Source organism: Phodopus roborovskii, unplaced genomic scaffold (genome assembly GCF_943737965.1).
Source record: "Phodopus roborovskii unplaced genomic scaffold, PHOROB, whole genome shotgun sequence".
Lineage (NCBI taxonomy): Eukaryota > Metazoa > Chordata > Mammalia > Rodentia > Cricetidae > Phodopus > Phodopus roborovskii.
In genome coordinates this window covers 26,803,767-26,826,986 of record NW_026126517.1, presented here as the reverse complement: position 1 = coordinate 26,826,986, position 23,220 = coordinate 26,803,767, and the positions used below count along the sequence as shown (strand labels likewise).

Below are 23,220 nucleotides of genomic sequence, written 5' to 3'. Positions count from 1 at the left end.
AGAAGCCACAGAGACTCAAACACAAGTGATTACACACAGATAAGACTCACAAACTTGAGGCACAGTGGTGTCCTAGAGAGAAAGATGAGGTTCAAATATCTTTAGTGTTTGAAATCTGATTAGTGAAAACTTAGTATCTGAAAGATATCCACGCTCAAAGTCAAAATGTCCCAAGCTTCTTTTATATCATGTCAAATCTACCACAATCCTTTTGTTCACATTTATTCTGTTTGGGGCAATTGCCAACAGTGCTTTTGTCCTTTGTTGTTGGTGCCAGTGGTTTGGTATTGTTTTTTGTCCTACTTTGCTGGTACATTATGCTCTTACTAGCTACACATTGTCACTTAGGTCCTTGGAAACTTAAATTTTAAAAATCAATATCTAGATGACCAACTCTTAGTGTTTGAGTTGGGTGGGGGGGAACAAAAGTTTCTCTTTTGTCCTAAAAATTACTGAGGGATCCAATGATGTTTTATTAGGGTTGAATATCTAACTAGATACTAACAGAAAATAACACTGAAACACTGAAGTATTTATGAAGTCATTTTAAATTAAGAATAATGTCATGATATGTTATAAATAAAATTTTATGAAAAATGAGTAAAATTTGACAAACAAAAATATTTCAACCAGTTTTTGCAAGTTTCTTTGATATTTGCCTTGAATAAAAGATGACTTGATTCTCATATCAGCTTCTTCATGATGTCCTCTGTGTAGATCATTTAGAATGATATGAGGACAATTCTGCCTATACCACAAGTACATTAGCCTGTTTTCTGTTGCCAGTAATACAATATACACAATATCTCAGACCTGGAAAAACTATTAAGAAAGGTGGTTTATTTGAGTACATGGCTAGCTGACACAATCCTAAACTGTCCCAAGTCAGCACATGATGAGAGACAGAGAGTACTCTGTATATGTGTGTGGGTAGGGCAGTGCAAGAACATAAGTATGTCTTCTGGTCTCTCTTCCTCTTCTGGTCTCTCTCTCTCATAAACCCACCAGGACTCAGACATGGGGGCCCCACTGTGGTAACCCTATCTAATCTTAATTCATGATGTTTCTACCCATTACTCCAAAGCGGACTAAGTTTCAGCGCATTTCTTGTGGGAAGCAATTCGACCATATCCAAGCTAAAGCATGGAGGGAGGAAAGACTATTTCAATGTACTGTACAGATGATTGTGGGTGTACTTGAACACAAAAATTTGAGAAATGACATTTTCTTAAAAGCCACTTTCAGTACAGAATCTGAAGTCATCACTTAGCTTAGCTTTTTTGCACTTTGTTACATTAAAGCACATTGGTTTCCATGCACTGTGGATAACCCATTAACTTATACATGATTTTTAAACATTATCTGTTTCTACTTAGAAAAAAAAGGATTCACCAAATCATTGACAAATGTATTGACAGTAATAATCTATATAATTCATAAAATTTTAAATTGCATGCATTATTGTTACTACAATTTCAGCAGTAAAGTCCCTAAGTGTTGCAAAGCTGTTAAGTGCACACTTGTAGGAACAGGCTTCCCCAAACAGTAATTTTGTTTGAAAGTTAGAGTTTATATCACAAACCACAGATACCTCTGAATTCTTTCCGTAAAATGACAAGCTTACTTCATTCATTTTGAAAAGTAACTTCCAAATATCCCAAGGCTGAGTGCCTGTACTTTGCTTGTCGGTAGTTATTTCAAATGGGATAATTGTGCCTAGTGGCGTTCACAGCTCAAGACATTTAGCAAGCACTGCACCTTGACCCACAGAAAAACAACTTATTCATTTTTGCCTTTGCATCATGAAGTGTGTTAAGATGGTCTTGTAGCTTGCTTGCCTTTCTACGTTACTCTTTGTTCCCTGTTTAGTCCCTGCTGTAATAAAGTAAGCCTTGAGCATACTACTTCATCTTGGTTGTTTTTCATGAAGCTATGGATAACCCACCACATTTGGAGTCCTTGGAGATACTTCACACTTATTCCTTCCTAGCATCTAGAATATTTTGCCCACGTGGATAATAGAATACACAGTCCACAGCTGTCAAGTGAATGGTAGATGGATGAAATTAACATATGCCTTTCTGATATTCTGTGTCAGGTATTGTAATTTGGAGCTTTGCTAAGGTGATTACTAAGACAAGAACATCAACTAAAACAATCAGCATCTTAATGGCTTATGTTTATCTAAAACAGCAAGTTTATGTATAAGCATATTTCTTAATAATAAGTTACAGCTTATTGTTTCAAACAATGACTGCCTCTAGAGACCAACAGCACCAATGAGAAACTGAAATCCAGCATCTCTTTGAATGTAAGATGGGATTATCTCCTTGGAGCATGCACCCCTATTGAGTAGACTGATTTACTTAATCTTTCTAAATTCTACAGAGATGCCTGTGGGGGTGCCATCAGAACAAGTCTCTAACATAATCAATTGTTTGCTGCAGTATATTTGTAAAAACATAACAAGATTATTTAGTAAAACTTGCAGTCAAACACTTTCCTAAATTTGATGTCTGGAATACCATACTTTATAGTTAGAAGTTACACTCTGTGTTGCATACTTTTAAAACCTGGTGTATTTCTAAAGTGTCTATGATGATTCTGAACAGCTTACTTCTTTTGTGTGCAAACATCTATGAGAAATAAAGTGGTACTTGATCATTGGGAAATACCCAGCAGCAGACACACAGCAAGTGTGTCTCTATTTCTCCACTCAGCCATCCTCCTTGGTACCATCCCTCTGAGCAGCCACTCTGCAGCTGGGGGACAGTCATTAGATGCTGTGGCAGTAAGTCTGTGAAGTAGATCTTACAGTTAAGGATCTATGTGTAATTTAACTTTACGACCAGAATTTTTTGTATAGTAAATTGATTTGCTACACAAAGGATTATTTCTGTTAAATACATCTAATTATTTTGTATATTTATTTATTATGGATGGGAGTATATATGAGCAGCAGCCAGAAGATAACTTGTGGGAGTTGGTTCCTTCCTCCCACCGTGTAGGTTTCAGGGATTGAACTCAGATTCACCAGCAATTGCCTTACCCATCCAGCCACTCGAAACTTTTAGTAATCTAATATTTCAGCTATTGTTGAAATGCCCCCAGCGACAATCAGCTTTGTACTGTTCTCCCCACAGTGATGGAACTTTAGGCTTCACTATACTTGACAATACCTTGAACCATGTGCACCCAGTGCCTGGAGAGACTGTGGCCAACAAGAATGTTCTGGTTTGCCATTAATGCTGCTCTTCTCAGTTCCTGAGGTCACATGGAGGGGCACACCCTGCTGAGTTCCCTGAAGACAGCCTTTGAATGCCAAGCTCAGCTTGGCAGCTGTGGACAGTCTCACCCTTCATGGAAGTTGACAGTGTCCATAGTCATGGAGCTAAATGGTATTTAGGAAGTGTGTTTGTCCTCTTGCTTAGTTCTGCCTCATTCCAGGTTACCAGCTGCCCTGCTTTGCATGGGTCTGCTTTAACCACAAGACACAGAGTTCAAGGCCCCTTTGGATGCTGACCGATTTCCCTGATGTGGGTACAAAATCCAGGATCTTTCCCAGTGGAACTGTTGATATTTTCAATAATCATGAAAGAATCAGACACAAACCAGTGTTTATTGATCTTCGAGAAGGGAAACTCTAGAACAATTCTTTCTCTGAGCCAGTTTTTCTTTCTGCCCACAGTGACCAATCCAAAGCCCCAAACTCACTGGCACTTGGCCCTGTTTTGTTAAAGACTGCTGGTGTTCTTGTGCCAGTGGTTGCCCTAGGTGTTCATCATGAGCTCTCCAAATGACTGGTCTTGCAGTTGTGGATGGCTGTGCCAGCTCCAAACAAAGAGGGTCACCAGGGTTCTGCTTAGATAGTGTGGTTTCTGGGAGGAATTCGATACAGATTGTACAGGGCAGCACAGCACACTGGACTCTGCTGACCCAGGCAATTTTGACAAGGTTAAATCGGTCATAAATCCATTCTGGGCCTTTTCTCTTCCTTGACAGCTCCTCTAAGAGTGTTTGTTTGTTTGTTTGTTTTTTATTTTTTTTTTTTTTAGAGTTTAGATGAAACTTCAGCTTCTTGCTTCTTGTGAATTGAGATAAGCACCCCCCCCCCCCACACACACACCCGATGACAGATTTGTGTAAATTCTGCCTTAGGAAAAGCTGAACAGGGATGCTCTGCAATCATGACCATTTTGCAGAGCAAAGTGTAAAGGAACATGCAGGCTTTCTGTTATACTTGATCTTGGCCTACACAGCCTTGTAGAATTTATATTACAAATGAAGAGTATGAACAAGGAGTTATAATCTCCAAAGAGACAATCATTTCTCTTCTCTAGAAAATGAAAATTATATACTATTGGGAATTTCTGTGATGATTCTGGAAAACTTAACTTTTTGTTGTTGTTGTTTTTTAATTTCTTGGTTTCAAATTCTCATTCTTTCCTCTTCCAGGTGTCATTTTAAAGATAGGAGATATAACTTGGAGTCTTGCCCAAACATCACCTCAGACTTCTGTCAAATGTGTTATTTGCTGACTTACAAGGAATATTTGGGCTCCTTTATCTTGGTTCTGTCATCACCCTTACTTTATTCTTCATACTAACATAATCTTGTAGTCAGATTACAGATATTTTGGAGGGGGGGATGTTAATGCATACATCATATGTGGATCCCTGAGGCTGAGTGTGGTCTGTACATTGTACTAGTAAATGTCACCAATTCATCTGTGGAACTTGAGATGTATAGAAGTTTCTTGTTCGGTTTCCATACTCCTGTCCATCAGTCCACAGATACTGAAGATTTAAGCCTTTGGTGATTTGTAGAAGAGCTGAGGGAGGGAGAAGCTGGCTATGTTTGTCCATACCCTGTGCTGATTTTTTTTTCACATGAAACCTTGGCTAGGATTGCTTCCTACAATGAACAGGAGTCCTTGTACACACAGGCCAGATACTGTTGACATATTTTCAGTAGGCAAAGGTGTGATGCCAAGAATTCAAGATCATTTAAGTAAGACAAGCAAACACACAATTATGGATTTTATTTTTTTTCTGCAGAATCTGTAACTTTCAGTTGCAGGTTCTTGGAGCATGGGGTTGGGGGTGGTCTGAGTTGGTTATGGTATATTACAAGGTAACTGACACAGAAGTGAGTTTAGGGTCCTACTGTAATTTCACAGAGCAATAAAAATATCAAGACACATTGTAGCAAAGACAGTTTTTACTTGACTCATCCAAAGCATATTTCTTGTCTTGTCATTTAAGTGTTAAAGAGAAAAAATACAGCTCAGGCTTGAGGTGTGATCCGCTCATATAAGAAGGCAGAGCCCAGGGTGCCTGCTGTTATCTTACAAACTGTTTTCACAGTGCCTGTTCCTGGACTAATAACCACCACTGGGGAGGAAAATGGAAGAATCCATTTTTCTTTTCTAAATTGCATGGCAGACAAGCACATGATGTCACTCTCCTTGAACAAATAACAATGAAAAATGTTTTATTGGATTTTTTAAAGATAAATATAAAGTGTTGTATAGGAAAATAAATGGTACAGTAGGAGAGGAGACAAAGGAATGTAGAACTGTCCAAGTTTGCTCTATCACTAATGTCACTGAGTTCTGACCTGGGTGAGCTGCTCTGTTAGTACAGGCAGAGGGCAAATCTGGAGTGGGCAGCAGGCAAGTCAGACACAGGCAAGACACAAGCTCATTAATGATTCAACACACCACTCTAGTGGCCGCTGGAGCACATGCTGTCCTGTAGATTTGAAATTAATGTTCAGTCCATGTGCCTTGGCTGTTCTGGAAAGAGAAGCTCAGCTGGGCTGCCGGGAAAAGTCACCTGGGAGCCGTGACTATTACCAGGGTCTTCTCCATCCCTAACTGTAACCATCCCTGGGCCCTCTCCTCCCTAGTTAGATGTCAGTCTTTTCAAGGGCCATGTGTCTTCTGGTAAACAGCAGGGAGAGGTTTTCCTCAGAAGAGAACACCATTGGGAAGACTCTAGTATCTGCTCAGGCCCAAACCTCAGTACTTCTCATCCTCCATTCAAGGGAAGGCTTGTCTTACCTCTCAGCAGAGGCAGAAAAGACCCCTGGGAACTGAAGTCCAGGATGTAATGTTCTTCATCTGTGACATATCCTTTTCTGTCTGCAAAATAAATGCCACAAAAATGTTGAAAAGCCTGACAAAAACCACTCGTGTTGCTGGTTCATTCAGCGCTGGCTCTGCAGCCTAGTCAGCCAGCCAGATTTAATGCTTTTGTTATGATTAGACCCTGTTTCTTCCTCCAGGAGAATAGGATGTCACAAATTTGACCTCTGTGGGTTTGCTATTGAATAGGGGACATCATGAACCTGCTATAGATATCAGCAACCTCAGTGTCAAGGAAGGTAGAGTGGGTGTAAATATTTCATAATATAGAATGAAGCTCTTCCCATGTGGAGTTGTCATTGTAGGTAGACCAGATATCTCTGCTGATTCTTCTCCACAATTTTAGCTAATATGTCCTCCTTCATAGATGGAGACCATATGGTAATAAAAGCAAAAGATGCTGACACTGTCCTGAATACTTCACTTCTGATGCCACATATCCATGGTTTTCCCAATGTATAAGCAGACCAGGAGACACCCCCTGAGTGTTCTATAATTTTATTGTGTCTATTTAATAGTATCAATTCTGGTGCTATCTTCCTGTTGTTAAAGTCAGATCACACAGGTTTGGGATTCAGTTCTATAACCCCCCTTCTTCTACCTCAGAGCTTCTCAAGGTATGACTCCATGCATCTTCCCCCCCCCCACTATCCATTGGAGTTCCCATGACCTCATGTTCAAGTGGCTTGCTACAATGACTCACAGAACTCAGGAAAACACCTCATTATGTTTTCTTACTTATTATAAAAGATATTACAAACGATGCAGATGCTAAATACAGTCAGATGAGGACATAATAGGAGAGATATGGGGAGGGATGAACACACACACACACACACACACACACTACCAGTACTAACACTAAAACCAACAACAAAGTTTATTTTTTAATTTTTAAAAAGAAGACTCATTTCTAAGGTCCCTTTTGTGACCAAAGTTTGGACTCTCAAGTGTCTGGGTTGCTTCACTTTGATTCAGCTGCAGTCTTTATCTGTTTGACAAGCAATGAAGGCTGTGAAGTAGTAAGAGCAACCACCTCACAGACTAAGCGATGGCCTACAGTTAATAGAAGAATGGCTTACTGACAATAGGGATGAACCCACAAAGACATCAGGTCCTAGCAGGGGTCTGTGTTGCTACCCTAACTAGGTAAATAAGAATGTGTCCTGTCTTCCCATATTTGGCGATGAGTGATGAGAGGCAGACCCTAGATGCTCCCTGCTGAGGGCACTCCATTTGTGTGGACACACCCATCCTGTGTGGTGGCCCAGCCTAGCTAGAAGACTACCATCAGTGGCTCTGCTTTCTGATCTGCCCCTCAGCTTTGGCTCTCCTGAATAGCAAAATGGACTGCTCTCAGTACCATGCCTCTTCACATTCCTCTGCCCTCTCTCTGGAAGGGCTTACAATTTCCAAGAAAATATCAAAAAGCCAGCAGCAGAAACAGGGAAGAGCACATAGGGCTAAGATCACTGCTGCATCTTGACCTACGAAGCTTCCGATGCCTTTCTGCATCTCTACAAGAGAAATTGTGTGAAGCAAGCCTGAAGGCGAAGAAAACACTTACAGAATACACTCACAGAAAACACTTACAGAATAAAGAGCCCACCTGTAGCTACCACAGAGCTGTATTAGTGAGTAGGGTGCTGCTGGTAAACTTCAGGTCTAGGTGATAGCTCTGTGCCCTTAGGCAGGTTGTTTGAACCTTTCTAGTTAATATTTCCTTACTTGTTAAGTAGATAAATCAGACCTCCCCAGATTTGTAGCAGATAACTTGTCATAGGAGGAAATTTAGAACTCTGTCTCAGGCAAATGTAGTCACCCTTGAGGGGAAAAAAATCCTTCTAACTTACAATATGCCAATTTTATGGTATATTAGTTACACATAGCCTCACCACCACCATCTCCAAAAATAGAAAGAAAATGAAATAATTTTCTCATGTGATATATAAATACAGCTGGAGTATATCAGACTTTGGATTTTTTTTAAAGGATGGATTTTTATAAAACTCACTCATTTGTTTATTCCTCCATTTAGTCAGTGGAAACTTGATTCCTAACTCTTTGAACTTCATTTGAATTATTTTACTTGCAGTTAAATAGAGCTGGAATGCTGATAAATTTGTTATTCTTAGGACTGGAAGCCCTTTTTACATTGACTGGTGAGCATGCAATCTTGATCCTTCCATGGGCACCATCTTGACTCCTATACTGTGTGAGCTCACCCCTCTGCCATAGTCAGAGGTGCTGTCAAGAAACCTAAGGACCTTGGAGCTTTGCTTCTGAACATTGGCCCCACTTACCTCGATGCTTGAAAAGGCTTGCATCTTCTTTGTGTGCCTCCATACCCTTCAGAGCATCAGTGTTGCAATTCTGGAGCCACACACCATTCTAAATAACTGTGAGCAGCATTAGAGAGCACACAGTCGTTGGGCTCTTGATAGGAACGCCTTCCAGATTTGCTCCCCTGAAGCCTTTAGTGTCATGTTGGCATGATGGTTCAGGCTGATTCCCCCACAGACCTCTAAGCTAGTGTGGGTATCACTTTAATCACGGGGCCTCTGTTCATTGGTCCAGAATATCAAAAAGGATTTTAATTAAAGAAATAATTCACCAAACCTTGCTTGGTATTCTGTGGTTGCTCAAAAGGTAAAGTGCCAAACTTTGCAGCAAAAACTAAACCCCTGGGCATGTGGAACATTCAGGCAATGTTACACAGAAGTCTCTTCCTGTGGGGAGAGATGTGGTTCCATCTCCAAGAAGGAGCCTAGATTCTGTGTATCCTTATCACCAGTTCTTACAGCTGAAGGTCAGAGTCTGCCTGGGACCCAATTTGCAGGACCATTCCAGGTTTACAAGCAGACTTCTTAGGGTGGAGCCTGTGTGAACAGTTTGTAAATTTGCTGGTTTCATTATATAGCATAATAGGTTATGTATGGGAAGGGGGTCCTCCTTGCCGCTGCCTCTTCATCTTCTTTTTCTTGTTATATAACAGCTTGATTGTTCTCTTATCTCTTTAAAAAGTTGCACCACATCCTTGAACATCTGTATGTAACTCCTTGCAAAACTGGAGAGTTAAGTTGGTGCCTGGGTTCTGAGGCTAGGATTACACAGTGCATCTCTTTCCATACCTAAAAGGAAATGGGCTTCTACTCCAAATTGTGTTAAGAATCCAAAGAGACAAGCAAGGCTTCTTTCAGGTTAGGCTGGATAATCAAATTAATTCAAATGTATCTGAATGACTCTTTCTGGAAAATACTATCATTTGGAAGGCTGCTTTATGTACATTACCCCAGCCTACATTCTGAAACATTCTGAAAACTATACTTTCGTGGTCTGGGTCTTATTGGTTTTGAGTTTCTTGGGGTATTTTTTTTTTTTTTTGCACAGTTCACATTTATTGTTCTTATAAACAGAGGTTTGCAATTTTGTCTCCCAACTGCTTTTCTGAGGCTGATTGGCTGCTGCCTGCATGTGGAAGCCATATTGGCTAGTCCAGTTCTGAGGCTCAATGTGTTCCCACAGAATATACTGTACTCATCATGGATTTTCTCATGAGTGTGACAAATTATTTGGCCAAAGCAACTTAAAGAAGAGGGGTTGTTCTTTGTCCATAGGTTTGGGGGCACAGTCCATCATGGGGGTGGGAGAGCAACTCTGGCTCTGGCAGCAGGCCCATGAAGCACCTGAGCATGGTGAGTCCAGAGTCAGCAAGCAGAGATGAATGGAGAATGCTGATGTCCCACTCACTTTCTGCTTTTCATTCAGTCCCAAGCCTGGCTGGAAAGGTGATGCCACCCACATCCAGGGTGTGGCTTCTCTTCTTAGTTAAGCCCTCCCAGAAACACCCGAGGATGTATCTTCTGTGCACCTCAAAATCTAGTCAAGTTGACAGTCAAGATTAACCATCACACCTGCCTTACGAAGAGAGAGGGGACAGCATGTACTCTCCCAGATCGCTTTACACCCTGTGCCACTTGAGCATGTGTAATTGTAGCTGGTTGTGGTATTGATATCCATTGCTTAGTAATTAATGTGCTTTCTTCCACTCCCACTTGAGATGTGTTATTAACTTCTCAGATCTATCCTGCTGCTCCAGGTTTAGTCTGCACACAGTGGGAAGAAATCTTGTTTCTTCCCCAAAAAATGCAGAGCAGTTTGATCCAGCCACTTCTGTTGAAATGCTGAGTTAATGATATTTAACCATGGATGATGGTGAAGTTGCACTAACAGCATTTTTTAAATCAATGGGCAGTGTTTTGCTTGTGTAGGGTGGGGGAGGTGGGAATCCAGATTGGTTGGCCTGGGTGGGGGGTGGGGGGAAGTGGGGGGATGGGGGTGGGGGAGAATCTGGAGACTGAATCCACACAAAAAACATTAACTGTGTGATTAAGCATAAGCTTTCTAATGGAGTTATTATGGGATACTAAAGAGACCTTTACTGCATGAACTTGGAGCTAGCATGTAAATGTGCTTGTGGGACTATTAAAGAGGAGATAAAAGGCATTCCCTTCCCTCCCTCTCCCCTCTCTCTTTCTCCCTTCCTTCCTTCCTTCCTTCCTTTCTTTCTTTCTTTCTCTCTCTCCTTTCTCTCCTTTTCTCCTCTTCTCTCCTTTTGTTCATACACACACACACACACACACACACACACAGAGAGAGAAATAGCAGCAAGCCTGAAAAGTCCAGAATAAGAGTGACCTAGTTAGTATCAACTTTATACCCAACAAGAATCTGGAGCCAGCTGTCTTTGTAGTTTAAAGGGCTGATAGATAGACCTGTTTACTGACATTATGATGTTAGCAGTTCATTCCAACTTGCCTTTATTGATATAACAATTATTATTGAAATCCCTGGGTTAAAATCAGAATGTAGATAAGCTCCACATTTATAAAGCAGAGAGCAAAGTTGTTTGTCTGGGAAAATCTGGAGCACACACCCTGAACACCTTCCCATGTGCATGGAAGTACCACATCTTTCCCTGTGCCCACCAAGTTCCTCTGGGACTCTGATGTCACTTCCGGGAACAGGTAATACATCTTTTACTCTATCTTAAGTCCACTGGTTTTCATGGGGGCTTAGACCTGTGATAGGGCAGATAGTATGTGAAGATGTAGGTCCTGGACATTGTACATTGGCGCTTCAGCAAGAGATAGTAATGCTTTTGTTTGTTTGTCTGTTTATAGTAACTGAGCCTTTCTTGATTCAGAGAGGTAGGGTGCTGAACATTTGACAGTTATCAAAGTCAGCCAGAGTCCGTAGTTTCCAAATTTGTGTGTCATGCTCAAGGAGAATAAGGAAATGTGGACATAGAAAGAGCAGAGTGAAGATTTATTAAGGAAAACGAGAAAAACTCCCAGGGAGTAGAAGGGGATTTAAGGGAGGAAATACCTCCATGTTGCCCAGCCTGGTGGCTGTTCCTGGGATATTATGGCAGGAGCAATGGAAATGGAGCTGATCTATATTAGGGTTGGTCTTTTGTTGTTTTTGTTTTTTGAGGTGTGTTGTTGTGGTTGTTTATGTGTGTGTATATGTTGCCAGCTGGGAGTCCACATACCTTAGCCTTATGCATGCTTCCTCAGCCCAACCAGAGAGGTGATACCATGAGAGTAGAGGTTGCCTGTGACTAGCTATGAATGCACTGAGAGCCCTGACCTTACTGCCTAATGGAAGTTAACTCCTATTTATATGAGAGAGGTTGTCTACTACCATGTTTCCCAAATTGGTTCATTATTCCTGAGCTGATTGATTATTTTCCCCAAGAGGTATGAAATAACACATCTAGAACTTTCCTCCAGTTTCCACATCTTCGTTTTTCTGTACCTCAGTCCCTTCACTTCTTTTGTCTACCAAAAGCAATTTTTTTTCTAGCAAACTCTGTTTATAGTTTCCTAGTGCCAGCTTGTAAGGAACTTATAATATCCTGAAGCTGGGGGAGGGGGGAGTTTAGCACTTTGAATTGATGAAAGAGAAATCTGAGATCAAAAAGTCATGTCAGAGTCTCCATGGCAACTGGAAAAGAGCATAACAGATCATATCCTGGGTCCACAGGCCCCAAACCTCACCTTCATCCCAGTGAAGCCTGTGGTAGGCTATTATTTCTGTTCACCAGTTTCTCTCCACTGCCCAGACAGTGCCCATTATGAAATCAGAAATGCTGTTTTATAGTTCAGATATATCACAGTTCTCAAAAAGGTTCTGATGTTAAAGGTTTGGTTCCCAGCTAGTGGTACTGTTGAGAGCTGGCTAGATCACAAGTTCATTAACCTCAACAGGGGCTCTGCTTACTGAGGCAAGTTCATAGCTTCATGGGCTGTGGTGAGGTTGGACCTGATTGGAGGATATGAGTCACTGGGAGCATGCTGGTAAAGAATGAGTCTTGTCCTCAGATCCTCTCAGTCTCTTCCCTTCACTACCCCATCCTGTCATGGCTACCAGGAAGTAAATGGTTCTACTCCCCAGCTCCCTCTCTGCCATGGTGCTATACCTCAGTACCAATGCATAGGTGAGACCTGAGGAAACAGGGACTCTAACATCTGAAGCAAGGAGCCAAAATAAGTTTTTGTCACAGCAATGGCATGTGGCTTAACACTCGTCCTTTCTTCATACCCATCCTTCCTGGTTTTCTGTAAAAGAAATGCACAGCAGCATAAGTTCCAAAGCAAGGGACTGTTGGGATACACCAGCCAGAGTTTAAAAAGATGCAAATAAAGATAATTCTGTATTCTCATGACTTGAAAAAAATATCCACAGATCAAAATAAGATGGGGATCATCTTTAGAAATTAGTCTAGGGCAGGGAAGAGAAAGGAAAGGAAGACAGTGAAAGAAACAGAATATGATTTTATTGTTTGTGTCACAGTGTTTTGCTTTTGGACCACTTCTCCAGATGTTATTTTTATGCCTTCCTGGCTTTTGTTTTTTAAAAAGCACAAGACTAAGGAAATGAAGGCTGAAAAAGATGGCATTTTTCTTTCATGCTACACAGACTAAACACTGGAAGCCATGAATTAGAGCTCTCTTGTATGGAAAGAAAAAAAAATCATTCAGCTTGCCTCCGAACACTGCTAAGAACTCACTAATTGCATTAGCAGAACCATTAATGCAGTAACAAGGTGGTCTGGGGTGATGTTGATGTCTCAGTGTGTTTAGAAAACATGGAGTTGTATAACTAAAATACACTGACTTGATTCCAGATGCCATGTTTTCCCTAGAAAGTCTAGGGTTCAGGGGGAGATAGAGCCAGGGGAGGAGGCATAATGGGTTCCCACTGCTTCTATGTGACATTCAACTTTAACAGACTTTTTCATGTTAAATAATACTTACTGCAAGCCTGTTAAAGAAGGTCATTGTCTCTGTTTCACAGATGAGAAAACATATTCAGAGACGTTAAAAAGTTTGTTCTAAAGCACACAGGTATTGAGTAACAGAGTCTGAATTTGAAGTTAAGTGTGTCTGGTCTACCCCATTGTGTTATTTCCTAGATGGGAATTTGAGGAGGGAGTTATCGAGGAATCCATCATGAAAAAAAGAACAACTTATCCTCCTGGATATTGTCCTAATAGAGTTAGCAGTGAGTTTGATTTTCTAATCATATATTATCCAATTAACCTGTACCTTCCTTTGACCTGTGATGGGTTGAGGAGTAGCTCTCAAAATGAAAATGGTAAAACCCTAATCCCTTGAATTTCTAAATCTGACTTTATTGCTAATAGGTCATTGTTAGTATAATTAGTTAAGATACATTAATGTATCATAATGACCTATGATCCAACATGACCAGTATCCTTGTATAAAGGGGACATTTGCAGACAGACAAACACATCTACGTATGCTCACACACAGAGAGAGGACACCTTATGAAAATTATTACAGTCACAATTCATCATGTCTGTGTTCTATCAGAAATTAGAAGAAGCCTGGATCTGATCCTTGGTTCCTTCAAAGGAAACGTGATGCTTCCTGCTGATACATCAGTCTTGGACTTGTGAATTCCAGATCTGTGCAGGAAGAAAGCCACTCAGTGTAAGACAGTGTGTCTCAGTAGTCTTGGCAATCTGCATACACATACAACTTTCTTTTAAGTCTCCAGTCTCATCCTCTTGTGGCCAGACTGGGCTGTTGGTACCTCTTCCAAGCTGTCTTCATGTAATGATGGTAGAGGCTAGGCACAGCCTCAAAGCCATCTTCTCATGTGAAACACAAGTCTCATCTCTCTGAATTCCAAATAAATGTCCTCACCTGTACTCCCAGGAACCCCTCCTCCAACAACCTAATCCCTACTGTGTCCCAGGGTTAGTGTCTTCTCTACCACAAGAGGCTCTATAAATGTCAGAATGTTACAGCTTGGGGATGGATCTTGGTGTGTTCTTTTGTCTGGGCCTCTTATTTTGCCTTTATTGTTTATTCACAGATTTTAGAAGATAGCACATTTTGTTTAATTATGTTGGAGACAGACTGGCATTCTAGTTCTTACAGTCTGTGGGAGAGGAGTTGATAGCAAAAATTATGTGGAGTTAAATTGTGTTTGGTGAAGGAAGTGGAGATGAATAAAGCTGTTTTACCATGAAAAGTAGGTATTTTGTCTTGGATCTTGGAATGGGTGGGTTTTTTTTTTTTTTTTCCTTAGCTGGAAATGTTCTAAATGCTGCATTGTCTATTCTGTTTGCCTTTTACAAGTCTGACGTTATAAAAAGGCAATTTGTATCTGTATTTGCAAATTTGAGCATGGCAGCTGTGTTTTGAAGGTTTAATCTGGGACTAACTGAACTGCAGATGATGTGGAGTCGTTTCCCCGTGATGTTGTTGAGTTCCGCTTATCAAAAATACTGCATGTGAAAAAAAAAAAAATGGGGAAGGCTGGAGAGATGGCTCAGTGATTAAGAGCACTGGTTGCTTTTGCAGAGGATTAGAGTTTAGTTCCCAGCACTCTCTCTCTCTCTCTTTCTCTCTCTCTCTCTCTCTCTCTCACACACACACACACACACACTCACACACATACACAAACACACACACACACACACACACACACACACACACACACACACACAGGGAGCCCACAGCATCCGTAACTCCTGCTTCAGAGGATCCAACTCCCTCTTCTCTCCTCCATGGGTGCTCACACTCATGTGTGTAAATATGCACACACAGAGAGATTAAAATAATAAACCTTCCAGCCTCTATACCTAGACTATGGAGTTTTAGAATCCTAGAAATATCAGTGTTGCAATGATATGAGTTTGAGAAATCTCCTATCCTTGCCCACATATGACTGCCTTGGTGGGTGTGAACTAAGCCTTCTCGTCTCTTACTGCATTAGCCATGTTTTTGATTGTTGTGGGAGGGGGGCTCCCAAAACCAAAAAGCTTTTTGTCTCCCATGTCTGTCAAAATGTGGTTGATTTCATTTGAATGAGATTTTAATTAGAAAAATTCTGCCAAGATGCAGTCCTGATTTGAATATTTATAGATACGTTAAGGATCTCCACATACCTGGGGTCTAATTTAAATTGCTTCAGTGGACTTCAGCCCTGATAGTACACGAAGGAGACTGTGTGATAGGGCGAATTACCCATGCACGGTGGGGTGGAATGGGAAGCCAGCCAGGGAAGTGGCTATATGCTTGATCTCCGTGGTTTTAATAGCAGCCATTTGTCCACATACATTCTCAATCTCATGAGCATTTAGCTATGGGGGTGGCAAAATATATGACCAATGCTAGCATGGTACCTGGAACACACAGCTTATAGAACCAGCAGGGTATGTTACAAAACCTGTGGGGGTGAGGGTGGCCGCCTCCATCCAGGCTCGTTCTTGTCTAGCTGCAGGCTTATGTTCTTGGATTTAACCTCAGTGTCTTGCCTCTAGTATAGGGTAGTGCAGGCTTCACTGGTGCTGGGTGGGCATCATTTTACCACCTGCCCTGGGTTGTGGCCATGGTAGTGCCGCACAGTGAGAAGAGAGAGGTCCTTCTCTTACCCTTGGTTATAATCCCATGCCCATGTTCACTTTCCCAAACGATCCTTTTTTGACATTCAAAAACAACCTCTACAGTACTTACTTTTGTCATTATGTATTTATTGTGAATGTGTGTGCCCTGTTTTTAACTAGATAATGTGTTGTTATTAATGTCAGCTTTCTCTGGGAGAATCAAAAGGGGGAATCCTATATGTGCATAGATGTAGGTGTGTATCCCTCTCTGAAGATATGCTGGCAATCTGAGAGGACCTAGGAAACCCTGGCCGGGATTCAGCCTCCCTGCAAAGACTGTAGACACACAGGGCCCTAAGGACTGTTGCTTAGCACATGCAGACTGTTATCTCATAGATATTACTCTATTTCCCCATCAAAGGCAAGGTACTTCTAGGCATTGTGGATTTTGCTCAGTTCTGTGAGTGCAAGGGACTTGTGCAGAAATGTTCTTTGCATGCTGCAAAAAAAAAAAAAAAAAAAAATCTGGGTGGCTTTGGTGAGACAACATTTGACTCTGCGCAGTAATTTTTTTAATACATGATGCCCACAGGTGCAGCTATGGCTCTATTAAGGGGCTTTCGTGTGTAGAGAAGCTGGCCATACTGCAACCTGTGGAGCTGGGGACACAGGATGGTCCCTATTTGCCTCCTTCAACCATTCACTATGGAATAAACTTTACCATTTTTGTCTAACTGAAGTGTGAACATTTTTTACACTGAATATGTTCAGTGATGTATATGTATATTTGCATGCATCTTAGAGAAGCCAGGCACTGTTAAAATTTCCATGAAGACAAAAAAAAAATAGCTATGGGTTTTGAAGAGAAAAGATACAATAGGAAAGGGACATTAGGGTAGGAGAATGCCAGCCAGAAGCTGCTTCTGTGTGACCCTTACCCATGCTGGGAGTACATCAAGTACTGTGCGTGTATTTTCTCTTACTCCAAGCCTGCCAACAACTCCCATCACCACCCTCGGGGAATACAGGAGGTTATGTATGTGTGAAGTTTACACATTTGAGGGCCAAAAGGCTTCCTTTTCTCAATCCTCACAAAACAAAAGTCTCCCGAAGTGGTTTGGCAATGAACCTGCTGGGTGATGTCATGCTTGGGTGGGAGACTGGTATTTCTTCCACTGACTGAGCCTTTGAATACTAACTTTGATGTGCTGTATTAACCATCTGGAGACATTTTACAGTTGTTGTCAAAAGGTTGACTAGGGTCTCTAATGCAACATGAGGAGTTGATGGAAGCTTAATAGAGTTTGCCAGTTGTGCTGATTTGTGAATGACAGCCTTGCTATAACCTTTGGCCCAAAGAGATGGCTGCTGTGTGTACTGCTTGAATTGAGGCTTTAGGGAGCAGAATGGGAGCCAGGCTTGTGTAACAATTTGGAAAGTACTTGAATTGTGTACCTCAATCTTAGCTTTTGCCCTGCTGGTCACATGTATGTCATTGATTTATGCACCATTTATTTACCATGTAGAAAGCTATTGGATTAAGACATTTTGCACATTAGCCTTTGTTTCTCAGTCAGAGGTTTGCTGGCTGGTCCTATGTCAACTTGATACAAGCTAGAATAATCTGAAATGAGGGAGCCTCAATTGAGAAAATATCTTCATAAGATTCAGCTGTAAGGTAAGGTATTTTCTTAGTGATTGATGTGGGAGGACCCAGACAATTTTGGGTGGAGCCATCCCTGGGCTGGTGGTCCTGGGGTCTATAAGAAATCAGACTGAGCAAGCCTTTGAAGAGCAAGCCAGTAAGCAGCAGCCCTCCATAGCCTCTGCAACAACTCCTACCTCCTAGTTCCTGCCCCACTTGAGTTCGGGTCCTGATTTACTTCAATGATGAACAGTGGTGTGGAAGTGTAAGCCAAATAAACCCTTTCCTCCACAAATAGCTTTGTTCATGGTCTTTTTATCACAGCAATAACCCTAACTAGGATAGAAGTGAGATACATTTCAGTGTACCACATGTGTACATTTTTTTCTATAACTAGGCTAGACTTCACCTTCAAGACAAGTTGCCTGTGTACACCATACTGAGATTGTAATAATACTAAAAAAAATGAAGTCTTGAGATTTACTCCTTATTCATATGGAAAAGTAATGAGACATCTTTGTTTACATATTTTTCATATCATATGCTACTGTGTAAAAACATCAGCCAGTAGTCATCACATATCTGTACACATACTCATGTTCCTATATTTATAAACTCAACATGTTTATGACTGCATTTAAATATGCACATATGAAAATAAAGGAGAGAAGGAAAGGGGGAAGAGGCAAGAATAACAATGGGGATGTTATTTAAGTCTGCTGGAGGCAGCACAGGACTGGATGAGTGGGTAGAGGAGGAAATAATGAGTCAAGAGGATGATATGAGCGTGGGTGGTTGGTCAAACATCCCATCCTATGCTGGAGTTTCTGATAAAACACAATATGCCTTGGGAAAACTGGGTCTAATCAGCAGCAGCTCTAATACTGGAACACAGAATTGGGAATTTAAATATCAGAGTAGCTGTCTTCTGATCCCTGTGTCAACTATGTGAAGTTACAGATATGAGCTAAGAATGGAGAAGATCTGAGCATGCATGGATAAAAAGCAAACATGGCCCCTGGAAAGCCAATGGCATTAGCATCGATATTCATTAAAAGCAAAGCTGGACAGTGAGGGTTATCTCTGTAATTCTAAATTAGATTTGGCTTGGATTGTGATAAAGATGTAGGAGAAGAAGTGGTCCCAAGGTCAGAAAATGTGTTCTAGAGCCCATCGAAGTTGTCCTACTCATAATTGACCAAGTCATTACAAGAGATTGGGTGTAGCTGCCTTCTTTGTCCACTGTCTGATTCTTAGACATCTGGCCTACTCTGAGGTCATGTCCACATCCCACTTCTGACAATACCCACTAGTCTGAGAAAGATCAACACAAAATACTACATGGTTTTCAAAGGAGGTGTTACAGAATTATTCCAAGATTAATAGTCTCCCTTTGTTATGTCTTAAAATAGGTAATATTTACAAATCTCCCCTAGTTATTGTTTTGAGTTGTGTGTGTGTGTGTGTGGGGGGGGTGTGGGTGTGGGTGTGGGTGTGCAGGCAGGATTGATGCTGGTCCACAGAAGCCCTGGCTTACGTTGCTTCACAGATGAGATGGCTTAAGAGACATCAACTCTTCAGGCCTCTCTTGTAAAATGACATGCTAAGCTACAGCCATCCTTTTATCTTTTTGTGCCCTAACATTCTACAAAGAAATATGTTTTGGCACCTGGTCTTCCAAAATCCATTGTTTCAAGCCAGATGGGAGAAGTAACATCAGGGTTTTGTTAGAGTTTGCAGCCGAACAACCCTGAGGCCTTGGCGGGCAGGTCCCTCATTTGAAAAGAGTGCTAGCCATGATGCTCTCTGCTCTGCCTTTTCTATTCTATCCCCCATCTCTGTTGCCTGATACCTGCATATTCTTCCACGGGCTCTCCCTTCACTCCCTTCCAACACATGCCTACAGCAGTAATGAAAGAGGAATTCTCAAGAGGGAAGTGGGTGGGAAGAGTGCTATTTTAGAACACTGGCTTTATAAATGGGTAGTTGAGCTCTCAAAAAAAATTCCTTAGAGACTGTGTGGGATTTAAAATCCAAGAAATGAACACGAGATAGACCATACAGATGAAACAAATGCAAATAAGGTCTGCTGTTACAAATTTTCTTCTTTCTCCCTCACCCCATTCTCAGTGTGCCTTTGTCTTAGCCTTGGTGGAGGAGAATCAGTGTAGGAGAGCAAGCAGGAGTCAGAAATCAAACAAAAAAAAAAAAAAAAAAAAAGAAAGAAAGAAAGAAAGAAAGAAAGAAAAAGAGGCAAGTGAAGGAGAAAGACATAAATCAAGAGTGAATAGCTTGGGACAGGGACACTGTCACATAGTGCCATGTGTCTAGTGAGTCAGTTTGTTGACTTAAATAAGACTTCAGGGTTCCTCTTCACCTTTGGAAGTGGTCAGAAAAGGCTTTGGGTGTCAGTGTATATTTCATGAGCAGAATGGTGCAGTTTGAAGGCACATGACAACTTTCTGGCAATTTATGAATCTGGTTGGCCCTGCCTCACAGCCATTCGACAGCAATGTCCCACGAACATGGAGACTGGTTAGCACTCTGCTTAATGCTCAGCTATTTTTTAAGTCTCTGGCATGTGCCTAGCTTCTGGAAGATGTGGAATCCCAAAACAAGCCTGCCCACTGGGGTCAGGAAAAAGAACTCGGTGAAAATTTTAAACAAAAATGTAAGATTCTACTGTTTTTTTTTTTTTTTATTTTTTCATTGTATAAATGTACCACATTTTTTCCATCCATTCTTCAGTTGAGGAGCATCTAGGTTGCTTCCAGGTTCTGGGTATTACAAATGATGCTGCTATAAACATAGTTGAGCAGATGTCCTTGTTATATGCATCTTTTGGGTATATGCCTAAGAGTGTAATCACTGGATCTTGTGCTGCCCATTTTCTGGAGGAACCGCCATACTGATTTCCAAAGTGGCTGTACCAGTTTTCACTCCCACCAGCAGTGGAGGAGTGTACCCCTTTCTCCACATCCTCTCCAGCATAAACTGAGCTTATTTCAAATTTACATAAAAAATATTATCATAAAAAAATAAAATTTTAAGCAAACCCATTCCTTCCTGTGTAGTGGTAGGGTACTCCTCAACTGGCCTCAGCTTAGTCTCTGAGAAGTAAGGAAGCTGAGGATAGACTCAGAAGTAAAGACTGCACAAACAGCATCCAGAAGATTCCTCAGTGTCTAAAACTGAAGGGCTTTCATCTCATTTACACTAGCTCTGCAACCTGCTACAAATCACACCAGAAGAAGCAGGCTCCTGGTATTCTTTCACGTTTCATGTTGGTTTGATAAAATTTCATGGGCAGAATATGGCTAAGGCAGAGAGCCAGGGCATCCCTTCCACCGCAAACTCTTTGATAAATATTTACTGTAATGTCACTGAGCAGGAAAGCATGAATAAAGTGTACCTTGTTTTTCTAAGTTATAGTAATCCTCCCAGTCACAAGATGATAATGATAGAACTCCCTACACATATCACTATCCCAGGATGCTCAAGTCACTTCTAGGAAGTAGTATGGTACCTGAGTGTGATTGACATACATCTTCCAGTCATCTTTAGCATCACTAGATCACCTACACTGCCTAATCCAATGCAAATGCCATGCTGCTTTGTGTAGTTTAGGGAATGGTAAGAAGGCAAAGAAGTTTGTACATCTAGTACAATACAGGATTTTTTCCTGAATAATTTTGATTTATGGTCAGTTGAATCTTTGGATATGGGATATGCAGCTACAAAGAACTGACTGCATGTATCTTTAACTTGTTTCCTATGAGGGTAGATGTTTATGTTCATATCCCTGTCCCCAACTTGTTGATTCCTAAGCAAGGAATCCACTGTTCTTTAGCTAAGAAGTAAAATGAGAACACATTTCCATTTTCAGGGTTTGTTTAAGAATTTTGCAACAAGTTGAAGGAAATCATGTCTGCTCAGCTAAGCAATTTGGTGTCTGTTGATAGCCAAACAGCCTGGAAAATGATCTTTGCCTCAGCTCACCCACTGTGCGAGGCAATGCTGATGTGAAGCTAGCGGCTTTCAGGGGCCTATTGTGTGGGATGCCACAGAAGAGTGTTCAGGGAGAGGCAGGTATATGATTTAGCCATCTCTTGCTCTGCCTACTTTTGCTTATGAGCATTGCCAGACAGCCATTGTGTGGCTATTCTGTCAATGCTTGGGTAATTTCTTCTCTCCCATCCTGCAGGGAGCTGTGATAAAGCATAGACAATCACCAGAAGATTTTAGAAAGAGCTTCCAACAAACCACATAGAAATTGCGGGAGACATGAAGATGTCTGAGACTCTTTAGCATAAAATGCTGAGATTTCTTTTGCTTTCAGACTTTGCCTCTTAAAGTATGGAGACAGGTGGCTTTTGTGACAGTGTATCCTAAGGAGGCATCTTGATTAATAAAAGAAATGGGTTAGGAAAGGAATCAACTAATTGTCATTCTGGAGAATGTTTGTGGCCAGTCTTGTTGATGATCATTTCAAGAAGATATTGGAGGGCTGGAGATTTTGTCTTTCCCTGAGGTCAGTGTGCCAAAGCAAGACCTCAAATTTCGGGGCTATATGGTACAACCGCCATATCTTCAGCTACCATGACTGTTCATTCCCCTGCCACTATCATGTTCTGTGGACCACTGATAATGGTAGATGTTATACTTAACATACTGCATTCTGCTTTCTTCTTCTGATTAGCATTTGACAGCTTCTGGGCATGGGTATAAATAGGTGTTTGGAAACAGGCATTGTGAGACAGAGCCCTCATTTCAAGGGACATGCAATGGGTCTGCAGGAACTGCAGAGGGTCACTCTCCCTACAAGGGGAAGCAAAGCACACAGGTTTGCTCATATCCCAAAATTCATTTTTTTGTCTAGAGGTGATCTTTTTCCTTAGTATGAGAATTTATGTTTAAAAATTACATGGAGTTTTCTGGAATGGTCTTCCTAAAGCCTGATATTGGATTCCTAGACCCTGACTGGAGTACACACAGGAGATTCACACCATCTCTGATGTGTGACCTGGGAATGCATGGTGCGTAGGTACCTTCCTCAAGCATGATGTTTGCTCTCTTCCACTCCCCCTGAACAGAAGCAGGAACTCTTGCTTAGAGAAGAAGTAGAAGAAGATGCCTACTGCTCCTTTGAGGCCTCTTCCTGTTCACGGGGACCTCACGGAAACAGAAGTAAAATGGACTTTGGAACAGAGCCAACATATATCCTAAATTTAGCTTCTTACTAGCTGTGTAATACTGAACAATTCATTTCAACCTTTAAGCCTCAGTTTTCCCTTCTATGGAGTACAGAACCCAGCATCCATGTTGGACCCCAAGGGATGAGGTCTGTAAGCATCCAGCCTGGAGTGCAACATTTGCTTGCTGGAGCAGAGTCTCCTCCAGATTCTCATTACTTCTTAATGTCAACATAAGAATAAAAATATCTCTGGTCAGGAATAGCAATGCTGATTACCCTGCAGGGATGTTCTTGTCAGTCTCTTCATT

General features: G+C 41.3%; 1 protein-coding gene across 16 annotated transcripts in view; it reads left to right on the top strand.

Annotated features, from left to right (window-relative positions):
- Ncam1 (neural cell adhesion molecule 1) overlaps positions 1-23,220 on the top strand; it is a 291,929-nt gene that overhangs the window by 189,638 nt on the left and 79,071 nt on the right. The window lies entirely within an intron of this gene.